This window comes from Schistocerca cancellata, unplaced genomic scaffold (assembly GCF_023864275.1).
Source record: "Schistocerca cancellata isolate TAMUIC-IGC-003103 unplaced genomic scaffold, iqSchCanc2.1 HiC_scaffold_1109, whole genome shotgun sequence".
Classification (NCBI taxonomy): Eukaryota; Metazoa; Arthropoda; class Insecta; order Orthoptera; family Acrididae; genus Schistocerca; species Schistocerca cancellata.
The window spans coordinates 881,857-903,590 of NW_026047108.1; the positions used below are offsets into that span (position 1 = coordinate 881,857).

At 46.0% G+C, this 21,734-nt stretch overlaps 28 non-coding genes across 28 annotated transcripts; all 28 read right to left on the bottom strand.

Annotated features, from left to right (window-relative positions):
* Positions 1-79: 79 nt before the first annotated feature.
* Positions 80-152, bottom strand: Trnak-cuu (transfer RNA lysine (anticodon CUU)). Its single transcript has one exon. It is a non-coding gene; the product is annotated as a tRNA-Lys (tRNA).
* A 439-nt stretch (positions 153-591) lies between these two features.
* Trnar-ucg (transfer RNA arginine (anticodon UCG)) lies at positions 592-664 on the bottom strand. The gene has a single exon. It is a non-coding gene; the product is annotated as a tRNA-Arg (tRNA).
* Positions 665-1,214: 550 nt separating this feature from the next.
* On the bottom strand, positions 1,215-1,286 carry Trnat-agu (transfer RNA threonine (anticodon AGU)). Its single transcript has one exon. It is a non-coding gene; the product is annotated as a tRNA-Thr (tRNA).
* A 321-nt stretch (positions 1,287-1,607) lies between these two features.
* On the bottom strand, positions 1,608-1,680 carry Trnak-cuu (transfer RNA lysine (anticodon CUU)). The gene has a single exon. It is a non-coding gene; the product is annotated as a tRNA-Lys (tRNA).
* A 439-nt stretch (positions 1,681-2,119) lies between these two features.
* On the bottom strand, positions 2,120-2,192 carry Trnar-ucg (transfer RNA arginine (anticodon UCG)). The gene has a single exon. It is a non-coding gene; the product is annotated as a tRNA-Arg (tRNA).
* A 550-nt stretch (positions 2,193-2,742) lies between these two features.
* On the bottom strand, positions 2,743-2,814 carry Trnat-agu (transfer RNA threonine (anticodon AGU)). The gene has a single exon. It is a non-coding gene; the product is annotated as a tRNA-Thr (tRNA).
* A 321-nt stretch (positions 2,815-3,135) lies between these two features.
* Positions 3,136-3,208, bottom strand: Trnak-cuu (transfer RNA lysine (anticodon CUU)). Its single transcript has one exon. It is a non-coding gene; the product is annotated as a tRNA-Lys (tRNA).
* Positions 3,209-3,648: 440 nt separating this feature from the next.
* On the bottom strand, positions 3,649-3,721 carry Trnar-ucg (transfer RNA arginine (anticodon UCG)). The gene has a single exon. It is a non-coding gene; the product is annotated as a tRNA-Arg (tRNA).
* A 552-nt stretch (positions 3,722-4,273) lies between these two features.
* Trnat-agu (transfer RNA threonine (anticodon AGU)) lies at positions 4,274-4,345 on the bottom strand. Its single transcript has one exon. It is a non-coding gene; the product is annotated as a tRNA-Thr (tRNA).
* Positions 4,346-4,666: 321 nt separating this feature from the next.
* Positions 4,667-4,739, bottom strand: Trnak-cuu (transfer RNA lysine (anticodon CUU)). Its single transcript has one exon. It is a non-coding gene; the product is annotated as a tRNA-Lys (tRNA).
* Positions 4,740-5,179: 440 nt separating this feature from the next.
* On the bottom strand, positions 5,180-5,252 carry Trnar-ucg (transfer RNA arginine (anticodon UCG)). The gene has a single exon. It is a non-coding gene; the product is annotated as a tRNA-Arg (tRNA).
* Positions 5,253-5,802: 550 nt separating this feature from the next.
* Trnat-agu (transfer RNA threonine (anticodon AGU)) lies at positions 5,803-5,874 on the bottom strand. The gene has a single exon. It is a non-coding gene; the product is annotated as a tRNA-Thr (tRNA).
* A 321-nt stretch (positions 5,875-6,195) lies between these two features.
* Positions 6,196-6,268, bottom strand: Trnak-cuu (transfer RNA lysine (anticodon CUU)). Its single transcript has one exon. It is a non-coding gene; the product is annotated as a tRNA-Lys (tRNA).
* A 1,065-nt stretch (positions 6,269-7,333) lies between these two features.
* On the bottom strand, positions 7,334-7,405 carry Trnat-agu (transfer RNA threonine (anticodon AGU)). Its single transcript has one exon. It is a non-coding gene; the product is annotated as a tRNA-Thr (tRNA).
* Positions 7,406-7,726: 321 nt separating this feature from the next.
* On the bottom strand, positions 7,727-7,799 carry Trnak-cuu (transfer RNA lysine (anticodon CUU)). The gene has a single exon. It is a non-coding gene; the product is annotated as a tRNA-Lys (tRNA).
* A 440-nt stretch (positions 7,800-8,239) lies between these two features.
* On the bottom strand, positions 8,240-8,312 carry Trnar-ucg (transfer RNA arginine (anticodon UCG)). The gene has a single exon. It is a non-coding gene; the product is annotated as a tRNA-Arg (tRNA).
* Positions 8,313-8,883: 571 nt separating this feature from the next.
* On the bottom strand, positions 8,884-8,955 carry Trnat-agu (transfer RNA threonine (anticodon AGU)). The gene has a single exon. It is a non-coding gene; the product is annotated as a tRNA-Thr (tRNA).
* A 321-nt stretch (positions 8,956-9,276) lies between these two features.
* Positions 9,277-9,349, bottom strand: Trnak-cuu (transfer RNA lysine (anticodon CUU)). Its single transcript has one exon. It is a non-coding gene; the product is annotated as a tRNA-Lys (tRNA).
* A 7,451-nt stretch (positions 9,350-16,800) lies between these two features.
* On the bottom strand, positions 16,801-16,872 carry Trnat-agu (transfer RNA threonine (anticodon AGU)). Its single transcript has one exon. It is a non-coding gene; the product is annotated as a tRNA-Thr (tRNA).
* Positions 16,873-17,193: 321 nt separating this feature from the next.
* On the bottom strand, positions 17,194-17,266 carry Trnak-cuu (transfer RNA lysine (anticodon CUU)). The gene has a single exon. It is a non-coding gene; the product is annotated as a tRNA-Lys (tRNA).
* Positions 17,267-17,706: 440 nt separating this feature from the next.
* On the bottom strand, positions 17,707-17,779 carry Trnar-ucg (transfer RNA arginine (anticodon UCG)). Its single transcript has one exon. It is a non-coding gene; the product is annotated as a tRNA-Arg (tRNA).
* Positions 17,780-18,329: 550 nt separating this feature from the next.
* On the bottom strand, positions 18,330-18,401 carry Trnat-agu (transfer RNA threonine (anticodon AGU)). The gene has a single exon. It is a non-coding gene; the product is annotated as a tRNA-Thr (tRNA).
* Positions 18,402-18,722: 321 nt separating this feature from the next.
* Positions 18,723-18,795, bottom strand: Trnak-cuu (transfer RNA lysine (anticodon CUU)). Its single transcript has one exon. It is a non-coding gene; the product is annotated as a tRNA-Lys (tRNA).
* A 440-nt stretch (positions 18,796-19,235) lies between these two features.
* Positions 19,236-19,308, bottom strand: Trnar-ucg (transfer RNA arginine (anticodon UCG)). Its single transcript has one exon. It is a non-coding gene; the product is annotated as a tRNA-Arg (tRNA).
* A 550-nt stretch (positions 19,309-19,858) lies between these two features.
* Positions 19,859-19,930, bottom strand: Trnat-agu (transfer RNA threonine (anticodon AGU)). Its single transcript has one exon. It is a non-coding gene; the product is annotated as a tRNA-Thr (tRNA).
* A 321-nt stretch (positions 19,931-20,251) lies between these two features.
* Trnak-cuu (transfer RNA lysine (anticodon CUU)) lies at positions 20,252-20,324 on the bottom strand. Its single transcript has one exon. It is a non-coding gene; the product is annotated as a tRNA-Lys (tRNA).
* Positions 20,325-20,764: 440 nt separating this feature from the next.
* On the bottom strand, positions 20,765-20,837 carry Trnar-ucg (transfer RNA arginine (anticodon UCG)). The gene has a single exon. It is a non-coding gene; the product is annotated as a tRNA-Arg (tRNA).
* A 553-nt stretch (positions 20,838-21,390) lies between these two features.
* On the bottom strand, positions 21,391-21,462 carry Trnat-agu (transfer RNA threonine (anticodon AGU)). The gene has a single exon. It is a non-coding gene; the product is annotated as a tRNA-Thr (tRNA).
* Positions 21,463-21,734: the final 272 nt, after the last annotated feature.

The following is a 21,734-nucleotide window of genomic DNA, read 5'->3' on the forward strand; positions in this document are numbered from 1 at the left end:
GTCGTAACCCGTTACGTTCATTACGCAAGGCTCACGAGATGGGCGCATGTTGGATCCGCGTAGACACAAAATTTTGCGCCGCCCAGCGTGGGGCTCGAACCCACGACCCTGAGATTAAGAGTCTCATGCTCTACCGACTGAGCTAGCCGGGCTGCACGCAACGCGTTACGAGCCATACAATACTGATTGACCTGCGACCATCTATTGAAGATTCTTTTGACTACAGCTTATTTCCTGCTGCCACAAATCAGCTACAATCCTATTCAATGAAAAATTGTCTCCGAAAAGCATCAAAGCTGCTTGAAATGATACGTGGCTATCAGCACCATTATTCAACACACATGCTCGACAGTGCGCAGACGCCTGTGGCGTAGCCCTTGGCTCCTGAATCAGATGCAGTAGTTCCAACAAAAACTCTCCTGAACGGCACTGTGCCGAAAACTTCGCTACAGATCACCCTTGTCTTGCTTGTGCTTCTGGTAGACGCCGGTTTTGCAGCCAGGAAGCGGACAGCAGCAACTTCCAACTAGTTTTAGAGTACTCAAACAACACAGTAAAACAGCATGCATCTTTTGCAGAACAGGAAAAACTCGACCGTCACAGGATTCGAACCTGCAATCTTCGGATCCGAAGTCCGACGCCTTATCCATTAGGCCACACGGTCACTGGCGCAATATACTTCTCCACACACACCTCATTTTCGCCATTTGTACACTTGGCAGAATGAATTTCCCATCTTTGACGCAGTTCTCCATCTCAAATTTCAGTACTAAAAGTACGACGCTACTTCTTGCTGTGTCCCATCGCAAGTTACATTCAAGCCCTTATGACGCTGATCAAACAAGAGAAGGCAAATCAGCTTCAATCGCTTAGTGCCATCTCAGTCGCCTGCAGAAGGTACCTCACCCTATGTGATACAATGGCGAGTTGTCGCTATTACCAAAGCGGCGGCGGCGCCGACGACGACGACGACGACGACAATCGCGAGGGTCTTTATCAGGGGTAGAAAATACATCACAAGAACTAAGTATTTCACGTCGGCATTCTCCGGAGACTGCCAAAAGCAGCAGTTTCTGGTGCCCACTTTAATAGCACCATTCACACTATTCATTTGCGAGAGCATTTCTTAAATACCGCACCCATTCATAACTTTTTTATCCTTGACCGCTTTTTTCGAAAGGGCCACGGTGGGAGGGGCTGTTACAAAATTCATTTGCCTCCTGTGAGGATCGAACTGACGACCTTTGGTTTACTAGACCAGCGCTCTGCCACTGAGCTAAGGAGGCGCCTCCTAGCGCACTTTTCGGGTACTTTGTTCTTACAGACTAGTGAATCGGAGCCCTTCAGCTCGAAACGCACCGCATGAGCGACCATTATTTGCATTTAGTTAGCACAGCTGCTGCTTTCCTACACATCTCACACTATATCGATGTACAACTAAAATTCCAAAACAACACATTTATTTCATTTCAGAGTCACTTTCAGCTTCAAATACCGTTCCTCTGATATTCATATGAAGCTAGGCATCGTCGTAACCCGTTACGTTCATTACGCAAGGCTCACGAGATGGGCGCATGTTGGATCCGCGTAGACACAAAATTTTGCGCCGCCCAGCGTGGGGCTCGAACCCACGACCCTGAGATTAAGAGTCTCATGCTCTACCGACTGAGCTAGCCGGGCTGCACGCAACGCGTTACGAGCCATACAATACTGATTGACCTGCGACCATCTATTGAAGATTCTTTTGACTACAGCTTATTTCCTGCTGCCACAAATCAGCTACAATCCTATTCAATGAAAAATTGTCTCCGAAAGGCATCAAATCTGCTTGAAATGATACGTGGCTATCAGCACCATTATTCAACACACATGCTCGACAGTGCGCAGACGCCTGTGGCGTAGCCCTTGGCTCCTGAATCAGATGCAGTAGTTCCAACAAAAACTCTCCTGAACGGCACTGTGCCGAAAACTTCGCTACAGATCACCCTTGTCTTGCTTGTGCTTCTGGTAGACGCCGGTTTTGCAGCCAGGAAGCGGACAGCAGCAACTTCCAACTAGTTTTAGAGTACTCAAACAACACAGTAAAACAGCATGCATCTTTTGCAGAACAGGAAAAACTCGACCGTGACAGGATTCGAACCTGCAATCTTCGGATCCGAAGTCCGACGCCTTATCCATTAGGCCACACGGTCACTGGCGCAATATACTTCTCCACACACACCTCATTTTCGCCATTTGTACACTTGGCAGAATGAATTTCCCATCTTTGACGCAGTTCTCCATCTCAAATTTCAGTACTAAAAGTACGACGCTACTTCTTGCTGTGTCCCATCGCAAGTTACATTCAAGCCCTTATGACGCTGATCAAACAAGAGAAGGCAAATCAGCTTCAATCGCTTAGTGCCATCTCAGTCGCCTGCAGAAGGTACCTCACCCTATGTGATACAATGGCGAGTTGTCGCTATTACCAAAGCGGCGGCGGCGCCGACGACGACGACGACGACGACAATCGCGAGGGTCTTTATCAGGGGTAGAAAATACATCACAAGAACTAAGTATTTCACGTCGGCATTCTCCGGAGACTGCCAAAAGCAGCAGTTTCTGGTGCCCACTTTAATAGCACCATTCACACTATTCATTTGCGAGAGCATTTCTTAAATACCGCACCCATTCATAATTTTTTTATCCTTGACCGCTTTTTTCGAAAGGGCCACGGTGGGAGGGGCTGTTACAAAATTCATTTGCCTCCTGTGAGGATCGAACTGACGACCTTTGGTTTACTAGACCAGCGCTCTGCCACTGAGCTAAGGAGGCGCCTCCTAGCGCACTTTTCGGGTACTTTGTTCTTACAGACTAGTGAATCGGAGCCCTTCAGCTCGAAACGCACCGCATGAGCGACCATTATTTGCATTTAGTTAGCACAGCTGCTGCTTTCCTACCCATCTCACACTATATCGATGTACAACTAAAATTCCAAAACAACACATTTATTTCATTTCAGAGTCACTTTCAGCTTCAAATACCGTTCCTCTGATATTCATACGAAGCTAGGCATCGTCGTAACCCGTTACGTTCATTACGCAAGGCTCACGAGAGGGGCGCATGTTGGATCCGCGTAGACACAAAATTTTGCGCCGCCCAGCGTGGGGCTCGAACCCACGACCCTGAGATTAAGAGTCTCATGCTCTACCGACTGAGCTAGCCGGGCTGCACGCAACGCGTTACGAGCCATACAATACTGATTTGACCTGCGACCATCTATTGAAGATTCTTTTGACTACAGCTTATTTCCTGCTGCCACAAATCAGCTACAATCCTATTCAATGAAAAATTGTCTCCGAAAGGCATCAAATCTGCTTGAAATGATACGTGGCTATCAGCACCATTATTCAACACACATGCTCGACAGTGCGCAGACGCCTGTGGCGTAGCCCTTGGCTCCTGAATCAGATGCAGTAGTTCCAACAAAAACTCTCCTGAACGGCACTGTGCCGAAAACTTCGCTACAGATCACCCTTGTCTTGCTTGTGCTTCTGGTAGACGCCGGTTTTGCAGCCAGGAAGCGGACAGCAGCAACTTCCAACTAGTTTTAGAGTACTCAAACAACACAGTAAAACAGCATGCATCTTTTGCAGAACAGGAAAAACTCGACCGTGACAGGATTCGAACCTGCAATCTTCGGATCCGAAGTCCGACGCCTTATCCATTAGGCCACACCTTCACTGGCGCAATATACTTCTCCACACACACCTCACTTTCGCCATTTGTACACTTGGCAGAATGAATTTCCCATCTTTGACGCAGTTCTCCATCTAAAATTTCAGTACTAAAAGTACGACGCTACTTCTTGCTGTGTCCCATCGCAAGTTACATTCAAGCCCTTATGACGCTGATCAAACAAGAGAAGGCAAATCAGCTTCAATCGCTTAGTGCCATCTCAGTCGCTTGCAGAAGGTACCTCACCCTATGTGATACAATGGCGAGTTGTCGCTATTACCAAAGCGGCGGCGGCGCCGACGACGACGACGACGACGACGACAATCGCGAGGGTTTTTATCAGGGGTAGAAAATACATCACAAGAACTAAGTATTTCACGTCGGCATTCTCCGGAGACTGCCAAAAGCAGCAGTTTCTGGTGCCCACTTTAATAGCACCATTCACACTATTCATTTGCGAGAGCATTTCTTAAATACCGCACCCATTCATAATTTTTTTATCCTTACCGCTTTTTTCGAAAGGGCCACGGTGGGAGGGGCTGTTACAAAATTCATTTGCCTCCTGTGAGGATCGAACTGACGACCTCTGGTTTACTAGACCAGCGCTCTGCCACTGAGCTAAGGCGGCGCCTCCTAGCGCACTTTTCGGGTACTTTGTTCTTACAGACTAGTGAATCGGAGCCCTTCAGCTCGAAACGCACCGCATGAGCGACCATTATTTGCATTTAGTTAGCACAGCTGCTGCTTTCCTACCCATCTCACACTATATCGATGTACAACTAAAATTCCAAAACAACACATTTATTTCATTTCAGAGTCACTTTCAGCTTCAAATACCGTTCCTCTGATATTCATACGAAGCTAGGCATCGTCGTAACCCGTTACGTTCATTACGCAAGGCTCACGAGAGGGGCGCATGTTGGATCCGCGTAGACACAAAATTTTGCGCCGCCCAGCGTGGGGCTCGAACCCACGACCCTGAGATTAAGAGTCTCATGCTCTACCGACTGAGCTAGCCGGGCTGCACGCAACGCGTTACGAGCCATACAATACTGATTTGACCTGCGACCATCTATTGAAGATTCTTTTGACTACAGCTTATTTCCTGCTGCCACAAATCAGCTACAATCCTATTCAATGAAAAATTGTCTCCGAAAGGCATCAAATCTGCTTGAAATGATACGTGGCTATCAGCACCATTATTCAACACACATGCTCGACAGTGCGCAGACGCCTGTGGCGTAGCCCTTGGCTCCTGAATCAGATGCAGTAGTTCCAACAAAAACTCTCCTGAACGGCACTGTGCCGAAAACTTCGCTACAGATCACCCTTGTCTTGCTTGTGCTTCTGGTAGACGCCGGTTTTGCAGCCAGGAAGCGGACAGCAGCAACTTCCAACTAGTTTTAGAGTACTCAAACAACACAGTAAAACAGCATGCATCTTTTGCAGAACAGGAAAAACTCGACCGTCACAGGATTCGAACCTGCAATCTTCGGATCCGAAGTCCGACGCCTTATCCATTAGGCCACACGGTCACTGGCGCAATATACTTCTCCACACACACCTCATTTTCGACATTTGTACACTTGGCAGAATGAATTTCCCATCTTTGACGCAGTTCTCCATCTCAAATTTCAGTACTAAAAGTACGACGCTACTTCTTGCTGTGTCCCATCGCAAGTTACATTCAAGCCCTTATGACGCTGATCAAACAAGAGAAGGCAAATCAGCTTCAATCGCTTAGTGCCATCTCAGTCGCTTGCAGAAGGTACCTCACCCTATGTGATACAATGGCGAGTTGTCGCTATTACCAAAGCGGCGGCGGCGCCGACGACGACGACGACGACGACAATCGCGAGGGTTTTTATCAGGGGTAGAAAATACATCACAAGAACTAAGTATTTCACGTCGGCATTCTCCGGAGACTGCCAAAAGCAGCAGTTTCTGGTGCCCACTTTAATAGCACCATTCACACTATTCATTTGCGAGAGCATTTCTTAAATACCGCACCCATTCATAACTTTTTTATCCTTGACCGCTTTTTTCGAAAGGGCCACGGTGGGAGGGGCTGTTACAAAATTCATTTGCCTCCTGTGAGGATCGAACTGACGACCTTTGGTTTACTAGACCAGCGCTCTGCCACTGAGCTAAGGAGGCGCCTCCTAGCGCACTTTTCGGGTACTTTGTTCTTACAGACTAGTGAATCGGAGCCCTTCAGCTCGAAACGCACCGCATGAGCGACCATTATTTGCATTTAGTTAGCACAGCTGCTGCCTTCCTACACATCTCACACTATATCGATGTACAACTAAAATTCCAAAACAACACATTTATTTCATTTCAGAGTCACTTTCAGCTTCAAATACCGTTCCTCTGATATTCATATGAAGCTAGGCATCGTCGTAACCCGTTACGTTCATTACGCAAGGCTCACGAGATGGGCGCATGTTGGATCCGCGTAGACACAAAATTTTGCGCCGCCCAGCGTGGGGCTCGAACCCACGACCCTGAGATTAAGAGTCTCATGCTCTACCGACTGAGCTAGCCGGGCTGCACGCAACGCGTTACGAGCCATACAATACTGATTGACCTGCGACCATCTATTGAAGATTCTTTTGACTACAGCTTATTTCCTGCTGCCACAAATCAGCTACAATCCTATTCAATGAAAAATTGTCTCCGAAAAGCATCAAAGCTGCTTGAAATGATACGTGGCTATCAGCACCATTATTCAACACACATGCTCGACAGTGCGCAGACGCCTGTGGCGTAGCCCTTGGCTCCTGAATCAGATGCAGTAGTTCCAACAAAAACTCTCCTGAACGGCACTGTGCCGAAAACTTCGCTACAGATCACCCTTGTCTTGCTTGTGCTTCTGGTAGACGCCGGTTTTGCAGCCAGGAAGCGGACAGCAGCAACTTCCAACTAGTTTTAGAGTACTCAAACAACACAGTAAAACAGCATGCATCTTTTGCAGAACAGGAAAAACTCGACCGTGACAGTATTCGAACCTGCAATCTTCGGATCCGAAGTCCGACGCCTTATCCATTAGGCCACACCTTCACTGGCGCAATATACTTCTCCACACACACCTCATTTTCGCCATTTGTACACTTGGCAGAATGAATTTCCCATCTTTGACGCAGTTCTCCATCTCAAATTTCAGTACTAAAAGTACGACGCTACTTCTTGCTGTGTCCCATCGCAAGTTACATTCAAGCCCTTATGACGCTGATCAAACAAGAGAAGGCAAATCAGCTTCAATCGCTTAGTGCCATCTCAGTCGCTTGCAGAAGGTACCTCACCCTATGTGATACAATGGCGAGTTGTCGCTATTAGCAAAGCGGCGGCGGCGCCGCCGACGACGACGACGACGACGACAATCGCGAGGGTCTTTATCACGGGTAGAAAATACATCACAAGAACTAAGTATTTCACGTCGGCATTCTCCGGAGACTGCCAAAAGCAGCAGTTTCTGGTGCCCACTTTAATAGCACCATTCACACTATTCATTTGCGAGAGCATTTCTTAAATACCGCACCCATTCATAATTTTTTTATCCTTGACCGCTTTTTTCGAAAGGGCCACGGTGGGAGGGGCTGTTACAAAATTCATTTGTCTCCTGTGAGGATCGAACTCACGACCTCTGGTTTACTAGACCAGCGCTCTGCCACTGAGCTAAGCAGGCGCCTCCTAGCGACCTTTTCGGGTACTTTGTTCTTACAGACTAGTGAATCGGAGCCCTTCAGCTCGAAACGCACCGCATGAGCGACCATTATTTGCATTTAGTTAGCACAGCTGCTGCTTTCCTACACATCTCACACTATATCGATGTACAACTAAAATTCCAAAACAACACATTTATTTCATTTCAGAGTCACTTTCAGCTTCAAATACCGTTCCTCTGATATTCATACGAAGCTAGGCATCGTCGTAACCCGTTACGTTCATTACGCAAGGCTCACGAGAGGGGCGCATGTTGGATCCGCGTAGACACAAAATTTTGCGCCGCCCAGCGTGGGGCTCGAACCCACGACCCTGAGATTAAGAGTCTCATGCTCTACCGACTGAGCTAGCCGGGCTGCACGCAACGCGTTACGAGCCATACAATACTGATTTGACCTGCGACCATCTATTGAAGATTCTTTTGACTACAGCTTATTTCCTGCTGCCACAAATCAGCTACAATCCTATTCAATGAAAAATTGTCTCCGAAAGGCATCAAATCTGCTTGAAATGATACGTGGCTATCAGCACCATTATTCAACACACATGCTCGACAGTGCGCAGACGCCTGTGGCGTAGCCCTTGGCTCCTGAATCAGATGCAGTAGTTCCAACAAAAACTCTCCTGAACGGCACTGTGCCGAAAACTTCGCTACAGATCACCCTTGTCTTGCTTGTGCTTCTGGTAGACGCCGGTTTTGCAGCCAGGAAGCGGACAGCAGCAACTTCCAACTAGTTTTAGAGTACTCAAACAACACAGTAAAACAGCATGCATCTTTTGCAGAACAGGAAAAACTCGACCGTGACAGGATTCGAACCTGCAATCTTCGGATCCGAAGTCCGACGCCTTATCCATTAGGCCACACGGTCACTGGCGCAATATACTTCTCCACACACACCTCATTTTCGACATTTGTACACTTGGCAGAATGAATTTCCCATCTTTGACGCAGTTCTCCATCTCAAATTTCAGTACTAAAAGTACGACGCTACTTCTTGCTGTGTCCCATCGCAAGTTACATTCAAGCCCTTATGACGCTGATCAAACAAGAGAAGGCAAATCAGCTTCAATCGCTTAGTGCCATCTCAGTCGCTTGCAGAAGGTACCTCACCCTATGTGATACAATGGCGAGTTGTCGCTATTACCAAAGCGGCGGCGGCGCCGACGACGACGACGACGACGACGACGACGACGACGACGACGACAATCGCGAGGGTCTTTATCAGGGGTAGAAAATACATCACAAGAACTAAGTATTTCACGTCGGCATTCTCCGGAGACTGCCAAAAGCAGCAGTTTCTGGTGCCCACTTTAATAGCACCATTCACACTATTCATTTGCGAGAGCATTTCTTAAATACCGCACCCATTCATAATTTTTTTATCCTTGACCGCTTTTTTCGAAAGGGCCACGGTGGGAGGGGCTGTCACAAAATTCATTTGCCTCCTGTGAGGATCGAACTGACGACCTTTGGTTTACTAGACCAGCGCTCTGCCACTGAGCTAAGGAGGCGCCTCCTAGCGCACTTTTCGGGTACTTTGTTCTTACAGACTAGTGAATCGGAGCCCTTCAGCTCGAAACGCACCGCATGAGCGACCATTATTTGCATTTAGTTAGCACAGCTGCTGCTTTCCTACACATCTCACACTATATCGATGTACAACTAAAATTCCAAAACAACACATTTATTTCATTTCAGAGTCACTTTCAGCTTCAAATACCGTTCCTCTGATATTCATACGAAGCTAGGCATCGTCGTAACCCGTTACGTTCATTACGCAAGGCTCACGAGAGGGGCGCATGTTGGATCCGCGTAGACACAAAATTTTGCGCCGCCCAGCGTGGGGCTCGAACCCACGACCCTGAGATTAAGAGTCTCATGCTCTACCGACTGAGCTAGCCGGGCTGCACGCAACGCGTTACGAGCCATACAATACTGATTTGACCTGCGACCATCTATTGAAGATTCTTTTGACTACAGCTTATTTCCTGCTGCCACAAATCAGCTACAATCCTATTCAATGAAAAATTGTCTCCGAAAGGCATCAAATCTGCTTGAAATGATACGTGGCTATCCGCACCATTATTCAACACACATGCTCGACAGTGCGCAGACGCCTGTGGCGTAGCCCTTGGCTCCTGAATCAGATGCAGTAGTTCCAACAAAAACTCTCCTGAACGGCACTGTGCCGAAAACTTCGCTACAGATCACTCTTGTCTTGCTTGTGCTTCTGGTAGACGCCGGTTTTGCAGCCAGGAAGCGGACAGCAGCAACTTCCAACTAGTTTTAGAGTACTCAAACAACACAGTAAAACAGCATGCATCTTTTGCAGAACAGGAAAAACTCGACCGTGACAGGATTCGAACCTGCAATCTTCGGATCCGAAGTCCGACGCCTTATCCATTTTTATTTTTTTTTTTTTTTTTTTTTTTTTTTTTGACTACAGCTTATTTCCTGCTGCCACAAATCAGCTACAATCCTATTCAATGAAAAATTGTCTCCGAAAGGCATCAAATCTGCTTGAAATGATACGTGGCTATCAGCACCATTATTCAACACACATGCTCGACAGTGCGCAGACGCCTCTGGCGTAGCCCTTGGCTCCTGAATCAGATGCAGTAGTTCCAACAAAAACTCTCCTGAACGGCACTGTGCCGAAAACTTCGCTACAGATCACCCTTGTCTTGCTTGTGCTTCTGGTAGACGCCGGTTTTGCAGCCAGGAAGCGGACAGCAGCAACTTCCAACTAGTTTTAGAGTACTCAAACAACACAGTAAAACAGCATGCATCTTTTGCAGAACAGGAAAAACTCGACCGTGACAGGATTCGAACCTGCAATCTCCGGATCCGAAGTCCGACGCCTTATCCATTTTTTTTTTATTTTTTTTTATTTATTTATTTTTTCAACTGTTTCTTGTTGTATATATTTTGCTTATATGGTTTTTAAAGGAGAATAGAAGCTTAGCAGCATGAGGCAGGTGGAGGCAAAACGGGCAGGGGTCTGAGACTTGAGGCCTGGCCGTGATGTCTCCCCCCAGTCCTGTTGCTGAGTTGCTTCATTTTAATAAGGCACTATTTCCATAGCCTTGTTGTCTTCTTGATAGGTACAATAATAATAATAATGAAAGAAAAAAAAAAGGTCCTCTTCCATTAAAATAAATTAGACTTCCATGTTAGTAATAAAATGGTAAAAAAAATCTTATTAGTACCTTGCGATGCTGATGTTTTTTTTTCTTAATTTTGTTTTTTTTATTTTATTTTAATTTATTCTTGTTTTTTTTTTTTGTTTTTTTTTCCTGGTTTTTAGAAACAAGCGTCCATTCGCTTAAAGAAATGATTGGTGTTTATCTCAGGTGCGTGTCAACCGATGCCCAGTCGCTCAAATACTGTTTTGAGCATATTGCCGTAGTTCTTCTTGTGATCTTTATATTTCAAGGCTCTATAAAAAGCAAACTTCATGTTCACGTAAAACTCAATGGAATTGTCAGTTCCCAGGTGATTAATTACGTAATTCACATAGTGTCCCATTAACCAGTGGACGGAGTTGTTTTTAGCTGCGGGAAAATAGCGAATCTGAGGCCTGAGGAATGTCACAGGGGGAAAGTTTTCTACCGAAGATCTCGTAAGAAATGCAAGTTGTTCTCTAATCCAATTACAGATTTGTAGATTCCCACCGCACGTTAATCGGTGCACTAACGTATCGATCAGTTTGCATTTGAGACATAGATTCGTTTCGCTAATGCCGATTGCATGTAGCCTTTCATTAGTGCTGATGGTCCCATTCACTGTTTTATACCACGTTGATGTGACGTCGGATGGAAGACCACGCATATGAATATTTTCCCATATGGCGGCCCAATCAAAATGTGGGTATTGGCTTTCTAATTTGTTTCCCCCCTCCATTTTCTTTCGGTGACACAGAATATCGCGAGCCGTGATCCGTCGTGAGTTGATTATGGCACTGCCAAGATAGCTTAGTTCCACAAAATATACTCGGACGTGCTGGAGCCGGTTATTTATTTTTTGCACATTCACCGGTGGCTGTAGACTTGCAGGCCTGACAACTTCAAATAATTTAGTTGTGATGCTGTCAGCGTGATCGCTAAGGATAGTGGCGGTCCTTTTTATAAAAAGTGCAGACGCCTTATTTCTGATGTCAACTAAACCTAAACCTCCATTCCTGGTATCTAAGGTCGCTGTTGTTGCATTTACTCGGAATATTTCACCTCTCCACAGATAACTGGCAATGGTAGACATTATCTGTTTTCCAATCATTTTTGGTAACGGGAAGATCTGCGCTGTAAAGTAACCTTTGGAGAGGAGGCAGTTGTTAATGAAAAGTACCCTCTGAACCAGGTTCATATTACGGGGGAGGTTTTCTCTTGTTGTTCCAAGAATTTGTCCTGACGTATTTCTCCAATTGATAGCTGCCATTTTCAATGGACAAGGCGTCAGCGTTATTCCCAGTGCTTTGCACTGGGTGACTTTTGTGGCCCAGGTTAATGTGGTGTGTTGAAAGCCCCGTAGGTTTAAAAGTTTGCTTTTGTTGGCGTTGACACTGGCTCCGGAGACGCCACAGTACTTCTTAATTAGTATTTCCAATTTTGAAATGTCTTCGGCATTACGCAGTACGACTCCGACATCATCGGCATATGCGTTTATAACAGTTCGGTGTCCAGATAATGTGAGGCCAGTCAGGCTGACGTGAACACTGCGGACAAAAGGCTCTAAAGACAGCACGAAGAGGAGCATGGAGAGGGGGCTTCCTTGAGGCACGCCACGCCTGATCTGGAACTGCTTTGTCCTCTGGCTATTGACTGAGATACAGGCGCTGATTCCTGTTGCGATATTTCTAATCACACTTACGACGCGCTCATTAAAACCTATTTTCTTCAGTGTGGCATTAAGGAATCTATGATCGACACGATCAAAAGCTTTCTGGAAGTCAATAAACATGATAGCACATTTGATGTTGGTCACAGCAGTGATTGCAATTACATCTCTATATTCAGCTATGCTTTTAAAAATACTTCTATTAGGAACACACGACTGGTGTGAGCTTACTATCTTTGTAGCGACCTGTGAGAGTCTGTTGTTTATAATTCTGCCGATGATTTTATAATCAGAGTTTAACAGAGAGATAGGACGAAGGTTATTAAGGTTTGTTTTTGCAGTAGTTTTTGGAATGAGTACTATTGTGCTCTCTTTAAAAACTGAAGGTATTTGTTTTCCCTGAAGTATCTCGTTCGTCATTCGAGTAAACATGTCACCAATCAAAGGCCAGTAACGTATATAAAATTCAACAGGCAAACCATCTGGTCCCGGTGATTTCGTCAAAGGAGATTTACAGATGGTTCTGTAGAGTTCTTCGTTAGTACACTCGACGAGAAGGTTTTCGTTTTCCTCGTCTGACACCTGAGGAGCTATGGAATTAAGGTACTCATCGAAGGACTCTTCACATACCGGACCGACTGAGTATAGATCTTCGTAATACTTGTGCACTGCATTGACGATGTCTCTCTGAGTCACGAGTGTCTCGCCATTTTCAGACTGGAGTCCATCGATGAAGGTGCGTCTCCTATTTCTTTCGTGCCGCAGTAGATGGTACAAGGAAGCATGTTCATCCTCCACGACGGTTTTAGCCTTTGATTTTATTTTCAGACCCTCCATCTGCTGTCTTTTAATGCTGAGCAATTTGGCCTTGGTTCGCTTGATATCTACCAGACGGATGTTGGAAGTGTCTGCCTGCTCATATAGATTTCTCAGCATGGTGTAATAAAATTCTATGGAATTTTTCAAGTCCTTCGATCGTTGTGCACCGTAATGAATGAGAACTTTCCGCAGTTTGGGCTTTGCCCTGTTGCACCACCACTCTAGTACTGAGACATGCCTGTTTACGGAGCAGAGACACATGGCCCACGCTTCTGTCAAACTTTCTTCTAGTCCGTCTTCCTGCATCAGTGACATGTTAAGGTGCCATTGACTTCTGAAACGACGAGTAGGTTGCACAGTAAGGCTGACGGTAGCAAGCACGGCACTATGATCAGAAAAGTAGACAGGAGTCGTTTCCGCTTTAATGAAGGAGCTGACTAGACTTTGCGATATGTAGAGTCTGTCAATTCTACTTCGTGATTGAGGACCGATATAAGTGAAAGCCACAAATGTGGGATACGTTATTTCCCAAGCATCTTTAAGCTGTAAAACAGTGACAAAACGCTTCAGTTCATTGCAGTTATTATAATTTGGAACCTGGTCTTTTTTATTGATCACACAATTAAAATCACCGCCGATTATAAGATCCTTTGGGTTTTTCCGCAATAAATAAATGATCTCTTCTTTAAAGAACTGTGCTCTTTCCATTCTATTGGATGTGCCGGAAGGGGCATACAGATTGATAAGAGTAAAACCAAAGACTTTTATACCTATCGCTCTGCCGGAATCCAGTCTTTCAATATCTGTGACAGGGATCCCCTCCCTGACTAAAATTGCTGTCCCTATGTTAGTGTCAAGCGAGACATTTAAAATAGACAAATACCCTGGCACTGCAAGGTTAGTGAGTACAACTTCTTGTAGGAAAACAATGTCCGTCCCTGACTCATATAGGTACTCTTTGAGCGCTGCAAGTTTAGTCGCCGATGTAATCCTGTTAATATTGATAGTTGCAAGTGTATACGCCTGGGACATTTAGGTTACATAAAAATGTACATAAATGAATAAACAAAAAATAGTAAAATTATGATAAAACCAGGGAGCTGTGACGCTGCTAGAAGGGATAAACTACTCCACTTCAACAAGCTCCTACAATAATAATCTACAGAGAAGTGTATACGCCTGGGATATTTAGTTTACATAAAAATGTACATAAATGAATAAACAAAAAAATAGTAAAATAATGATAAAAACAGGGAGCTGTGTCGCTTCTAGAAGGGATAAACTACACCACTTCAACAAGCTCCTACAATAATAATCTACAGAGAAATGCCTGTGAGTATGGAAAATACGTGAACCACTGCTTTTGGTTCCTCCGAAAAATGACTAAGACAATAGGACAATCAGAACATAAAGCGGTTCAACGATTTTTTTTTTGTTTCCCTTTTTTTGTTGGTGAATTGTGATCCTCAGTTTGGTGGAGTATTCCTAAGTTCTCGGGTTTTAGTTTTGCAGAGGGGCTTTCCATCACTAATGTTACTTGAAGGTACATCCTTAGGTTTTTCCTTAATAATTTCATACAGGACGTTCTTGGCCGTTGCATCATCTTGTCCAGGTTGTTGTTTGCTTTGGTTACGGGAAGCTTTGAGATTAGGTTGCGGTTTGAGTCTACGTCTTTGGACATCTTGGTTCAACGCGCCGTCCTTCGCGTTGTCTATCTTCACCACCGTTGAGACCGAAGCTGCCTCAACAGTGTCCTGTTTATGACTTCCACTTCCTTGTCCTTCCGGCACTAAATCCAGGGCACTGACTGAATCGGTTGGTTGGGGGTCAGTGAGTTCGTGAATGCGGGTCTGGTCCGTCACTTCATAGGGTTCGGAGTGCGGCTTGTCTGTCGCCGCGACAACCGATACGGCTTCGCCGCCGTGGGCTGTTGGTACCTGTGCGGCAGCCGACAGCGGGTGGGTTGCCTTTGCCGCTGTCGTCACGTCCCTACATGTAGTGTCTGTTTCCTCTAACACATCTGCATCACACTGCTTCTGTTTGCGGGTGGAGGGGGGATTGCGAGAGGACTCGCCGTCCGAGCCGTCATCAGTCGCTTCCAACGGTCGTTTCTTATTCTGAAGATCGCATTCGGGAACAGAAGGGTGACTTGTTACTAATTGCAGAGGGGGGAACTCTGTATTAGGTATAGCAGGCATCGTAGAAGTACCTGCACCACTGTCATTAGCAGAAGGAGGGGAGTTGCTGCTTGGTAAGACGTCGCTAAGGGTCAATTTTTGACGCTGTGTTAGATTATTCCGGAGGACAAAAACACGGCGTGGACAATCTTGTCTGAAATGACCTGTCTCGTTACAAATATTACACGTACGCTCCTGTCCAGAATAAACAACATGTGCTTTATGACCTGCAACAGATATGTGGGACGGAATATTGGCTTTCACCTCCATTTCGACGGACCTAATGCCATTATAACACTGTATCTTGTACAGCTTCGACCATCGTTCGTTATAGATGGATTTAACTTCCCCATATTTAGATAGAGCGTCTTTGATCAACTGATTGTCAACTTCGATAGGAACATTCAAAATCCTCACATTGGTGTACATGATATCAGCTTTCCGTACAGAAACATTACTTTTTGAACCATCTCGATGAACAAATTCAACAGAATTACCCCATTTTGCAAGTAACTTATCGACAGTCACGGAGTTCAGAAATTTAACATAAACACAGTATTTTTCAGCATCTAACTGCGTGGTGTGAACAGAGTCAGAATTGATACAGATTACCTCTGTGAGCCAATCATGGATCTCCAGTGCAGTGGGTTGGACCGGCCGGGTTTCCTTCTCGAACGAGAAGACTAACGTATTCTTCCTGACGGTGTCAGACATGGTCTTCAGTGCCGGCGAAATTCCGGTCGAAACCGAAATCGCGACGAAGAACGAAACGGAAAACAGACGATAACACTTCAAAAACACTTATCAGGACCACCAAACGCAATAATACTACGAAAATGCACAGACAGCTGTAGGTAAACACAAAGCACCGGCGATAGCGCAAACGTGTGCGGAGCAAACAACAAGCACGTCCGAACGCGGCGACGGCTAAAGCCAGAATGTATCCATTAGGCCACACGGTCACTGGCGCAATATACTTCTCCACACACACCTCATTTTCGACATTTGTACACTTGGCAGAATGAATTTCCCATCTTTGACGCAGTTCTCCATCTCAAATTTCAGTACTAAAAGTACGACGCTACTTCTTGCTGTGTCCCATAGCAAGTTACATTCAAGCCCTTATGACGCTGATCAAACAAGAGAAGGCAAATCAGCTTCAATCGCTTAGTGCCATCTCAGTCGCTTGCAGAAGGTACCTCACCCTATGTGATACAATGGCGAGTTGTCGCTATTACCAAAGCGGCGGCGGCGCCGCCGACGACGACGACGACGACGACGACGACGACGACAATCGCGAGGGTTTTTATCAGGGGTAGAAAATACATCACAAGAACTAAGTATTTCACGTCGGCATTCTCCGGAGACTGCCAAAAGCAGCAGTTTCTGGTGCCCACTTTAATAGCACCATTCACACTATTCATTTGCGAGAGCATTTCTTAAATACCGCACCCATTCATAATTTTTTTATCCTTGACCGCTTTTTTCGAAAGGGCCACGGTGGGAGGGGCTGTTACAAAATTCATTTGCCTCCTGTGAGGATCGAACTGACGACCTCTGGTTTACTAGACCAGCGCTCTGCCACTGAGCTAAGGAGGCGCCTCCTAGCGCACTTTTCGGGTACTTTGTTCTTACAGACTAGTGAATCGGAGCCCTTCAGCTCGAAACGCACCGCATGAGCGACCATTATTTGCATTTAGTTAGCACAGCTGCTGCTTTCCTACACATCTCACACTATATCGATGTACAACTAAAATTCCAAAACAACACATTTATTTCATTTCAGAGTCACTTTCAGCTTCAAATACCGTTCCTCTGATATTCATACGAAGCTAGGCATCGTCGTAACCCGTTACGTTCATTACGCAAGGCTCACGAGAGGGGCGCATGTTGGATCCGCGTAGACACAAAATTTTGCGCCGCCCAGCGTGGGGCTCGAACCCACGACCCTGAGATTAAGAGTCTCATGCTCTACCGACTGAGCTAGCCGGGCTGCACGCAACGCGTTACGAGCCATACAATACTGATTTGACCTGCGACCATCTATTGAAGATTCTTTTGACTACAGCTTATTTCCTGCTGCCACAAATCAGCTACAATCCTATTCAATGAAAAATTGTCTCCGAAAGGCATCAAATCTGCTTGAAATGATACGTGGCTATCAGCACCATTATTCAACACACATGCTCGACAGTGCGCAGACGCCTGTGGCGTAGCCCTTGGCTCCTGAATCAGATGCAGTAGTTCCAACAAAAACTCTCCTGAACGGCACTGTGCCGAAAACTTCGCTACAGATCACCCTTGTCTTGCTTGTGCTTCTGGTAGACGCCGGTTTTGCAGCCAGGAAGCGGACAGCAGCAACTTCCAACTAGTTTTAGAGTACTCAAACAACACAGTAAAACAGCATGCATCTTTTGCAGAACAGGAAAAACTCGACCGTGACAGGATTCGAACCTGCAATCTTCGGATCCGAAGTCCGACGCCTTATCCATTAGGCCACACGGTCACTGGCGCAATATACTTCTCCACACACACCTCATTTTCGACATTTGTACACTTGGCAGAATGAATTTCCCATCTTTGACGCAGTTCTCCATCTCAAATTTCAGTACTAAAAGTACGACGCTACTTCTTGCTGTGTCCCATCGCAAGTTACATTCAAGCCCTTATGACGCTGATCAAACAAGAGAAGGCAAATCAGCTTCAATCGCTTAGTGCCATCTCAGTCGCTTGCAGAAGGTACCTCACCCTATGTGATACAATGGCGAGTTGTCGCTATTACCAAAGCGGCGGCGGCGCCGACGACGACGACGACGACGACAATCGCGAGGGTTTTTATCAGGGGTAGAAAATACATCACAAGAACTAAGTATTTCACGTCGGCATTCTCCGGAGACTGCCAAAAGCAGCAGTTTCTGGTGCCCACTTTAATAGCACCATTCACACTATTCATTTGCGAGAGCATTTCTTAAATACCGCACCCATTCATAATTTTTTTATCCTTGACCGCTTTTTTCGAAAGGGCCACGGTGGGAGGGGCTGTTACAAAATTCATTTGCCTCCTGTGAGGATCGAACTGACGACCTCTGGTTTACTAGACCAGCGCTCTGCCACTGAGCTAAGGAGGCGCCTCCTAGCGCACTTTTCGGGTACTTTGTTCTTACAGACTAGTGAATCGGAGCCCTTCAGCTCGAAACGCACCGCATGAGCGACCATTATTTGCATTTAGTTAGCACAGCTGCTGCTTTCCTACACATCTCACACTATATCGATGTACAACTAAAATTCCAAAACAACACATTTATTTCATTTCAGAGTCACTTTCAGCTTCAAATACCGTTCCTCTGATATTCATACGAAGCTAGGCATCGTCGTAACCCGTTACGTTCATTACGCAAGGCTCACGAGAGGGGCGCATGTTGGATCCGCGTAGACACAAAATTTTGCGCCGCCCAGCGTGGGGCTCGAACCCACGACCCTGAGATTAAGAGTCTCATGCTCTACCGACTGAGCTAGCCGGGCTGCACGCAACGCGTTACGAGCCATACAATACTGATTTGACCTGCGACCATCTATTGAAGATTCTTTTGACTACAGCTTATTTCCTGCTGCCACAAATCAGCTACAATCCTATTCAATGAAAAATTGTCTCCGAAAGGCATCAAATCTGCTTGAAATGATACGTGGCTATCAGCACCATTATTCAACACACATGCTCGACAGTGCGCAGACGCCTGTGGCGTAGCCCTTGGCTCCTGAATCAGATGCAGTAGTTCCAACAAAAACTCTCCTGAACGGCACTGTGCCGAAAACTTCGCTACAGATCACCCTTGTCTTGCTTGTGCTTCTGGTAGACGCCGGTTTTGCAGCCAGGAAGCGGACAGCAGCAACTTCCAACTAGTTTTAGAGTACTCAAACAACACAGTAAAACAGCATGCATCTTTTGCAGAACAGGAAAAACTCGACCGTGACAGGATTCGAACCTGCAATCTTCGGATCCGAAGTCCGACGCCTTATCCATTAGGCCACACGGTCACTGGCGCAATATACTTCTCCACACACACCTCATTTTCGACATTTGTACACTTGGCAGAATGAATTTCCCATCTTTGACGCAGTTCTCCATCTCAAATTTCAGTACTAAAAGTACGACGCTACTTCTTGCTGTGTCCCATCGCAAGTTACATTCAAGCCCTTATGACGCTGATCAAACAAGAGAAGGCAAATCAGCTTCAATCGCTTAGTGCCATCTCAGTCGCTTGCAGAAGGTACCTCACCCTATGTGATACAATGGCGAGTTGTCGCTATTACCAAAGCGGCGGCGGCGCCGACGACGACGACGACGACGACAATCGCGAGGGTTTTTATCAGGGGTAGAAAATACATCACAAGAACTAAGTATTTCACGTCGGCATTCTCCGGAGACTGCCAAAAGCAGCAGTTTCTGGTGCCCACTTTAATAGCACCATTCACACTATTCATTTGCGAGAGCATTTCTTAAATACCGCACCCATTCATAATTTTTTTATCCTTGACCGCTTTTTTCGAAAGGGCCACGGTGGGAGGGGCTGTTACAAAATTCATTTGCCTCCTGTGAGGATCGAACTGACGACCTCTGGTTTACTAGACCAGCGCTCTGCCACTGAGCTAAGGAGGCGCCTCCTAGCGCACTTTTCGGGTACTTTGTTCTTACAGACTAGTGAATCGGAGCCCTTCAGCTCGAAACGCACCGCATGAGCGACCATTATTTGCATTTAGTTAGCACAGCTGCTGCTTTCCTACACATCTCACACTATATCGATGTACAACTAAAATTCCAAAACAACACATTTATTTCATTTCAGAGTCACTTTCAGCTTCAAATACCGTTCCTCTGATATTCATACGAAGCTAGGCATCGTCGTAACCCGTTACGTTCATTACGCAAGGCTCACGAGAGGGGCGCATGTTGGATCCGCGTAGACACAAAATTTTGCGCCGCCCAGCGTGGGGCTCGAACCCACGACCCTGAGATTAAGAGTCTCATGCTCTACCGACTGAGCTAGCCGGGCTGCACGCAACGCGTTACGAGCCATACAATACTGATTTGACCTGCGACCATCTATTGAAGATTCTTTTGACTACAGCTTATTTCCTGCTGCCACAAATCAGCTACAATCCTATTCAATGAAAAATTGTCTCCGAAAGGCATCAAATCTGCTTGAAATGATACGTGGCTATCAGCACCATTATTCAACACACATGCTCGACAGTGCGCAGACGCCTGTGGCGTAGCCCTTGGCTCCTGAATCAGATGCAGTAGTTCCAACAAAAACTCTCCTGAACGGCACTGTGCCGAAAACTTCGCTACAGATCACCCTTGTCTTGCTTGTGCTTCTGGTAGACGCCGGTTTTGCAGCCAGGAAGCGGACAGCAGCAACTTCCAACTAGTTTTAGAGTACTCAAACAACACAGTAAAACAGCATGCATCTTTTGCAGAACAGGAAAAACTCGACCGTGACAGGATTCGAACCTGCAATCTTCGGATCCGAAGTCCGACGCCTTATCCATTAGGCCACACGGTCACTGGCGTAATATACTTCTCCACACACACCTCATTTTCGACATTTGTACACTTGGCAGAATGAATTTCCCATCTTTGACGCAGTTCTCCATCTCAAATTTCAGTACTAAAAGTACGACGCTACTTCTTGCTGTGTCCCATCGCAAGTTACATTCAAGCCCTTATGACGCTGATCAAACAAGAGAAGGCAAATCAGCTTCAATCGCTTAGTGCCATCTCAGTCGCTTGCAGAAGGTACCTCACCCTATGTGATACAATGGCGAGTTGTCGCTATTACCAAAGCGGCGGCGGCGCCGACGACGACGACGACGACGACGACAATCGCGAGGGTTTTTATCAGGGGTAGAAAATACATCACAAGAACTAAGTATTTCACGTCGGCATTCTCCGGAGACTGCCAAAAGCAGCAGTTTCTGGTGCCCACTTTAATAGCACCATTCACACTATTCATTTGCGAGAGCATTTCTTAAATACCGCACCCATTCATAATTTTTTTATCCTTGACCGCTTTTTTCGAAAGGGCCACGGTGGGAGGGGCTGTTACAAAATTCATTTGCCTCCTGTGAGGATCGAACTGACGACCTCTGGTTTACTAGACCAGCGCTCTGCCACTGAGCTAAGGAGGCGCCTCCTAGCGCACTTTTCGGGTACTTTGTTCTTACAGACTAGTGAATCGGAGCCCTTCAGCTCGAAACGCACCGCATGAGCGACCATTATTTGCATTTAGTTAGCACAGCTGCTGCTTTCCTACACATCTCACACTATATCGATGTACAACTAAAATTCCAAAACAACACATTTATTTCATTTCAGAGTCACTTTCAGCTTCAAATACCGTTCCTCTGATATTCATACGAAGCTAGGCATCGTCGTAACCCGTTACGTTCATTACGCAAGG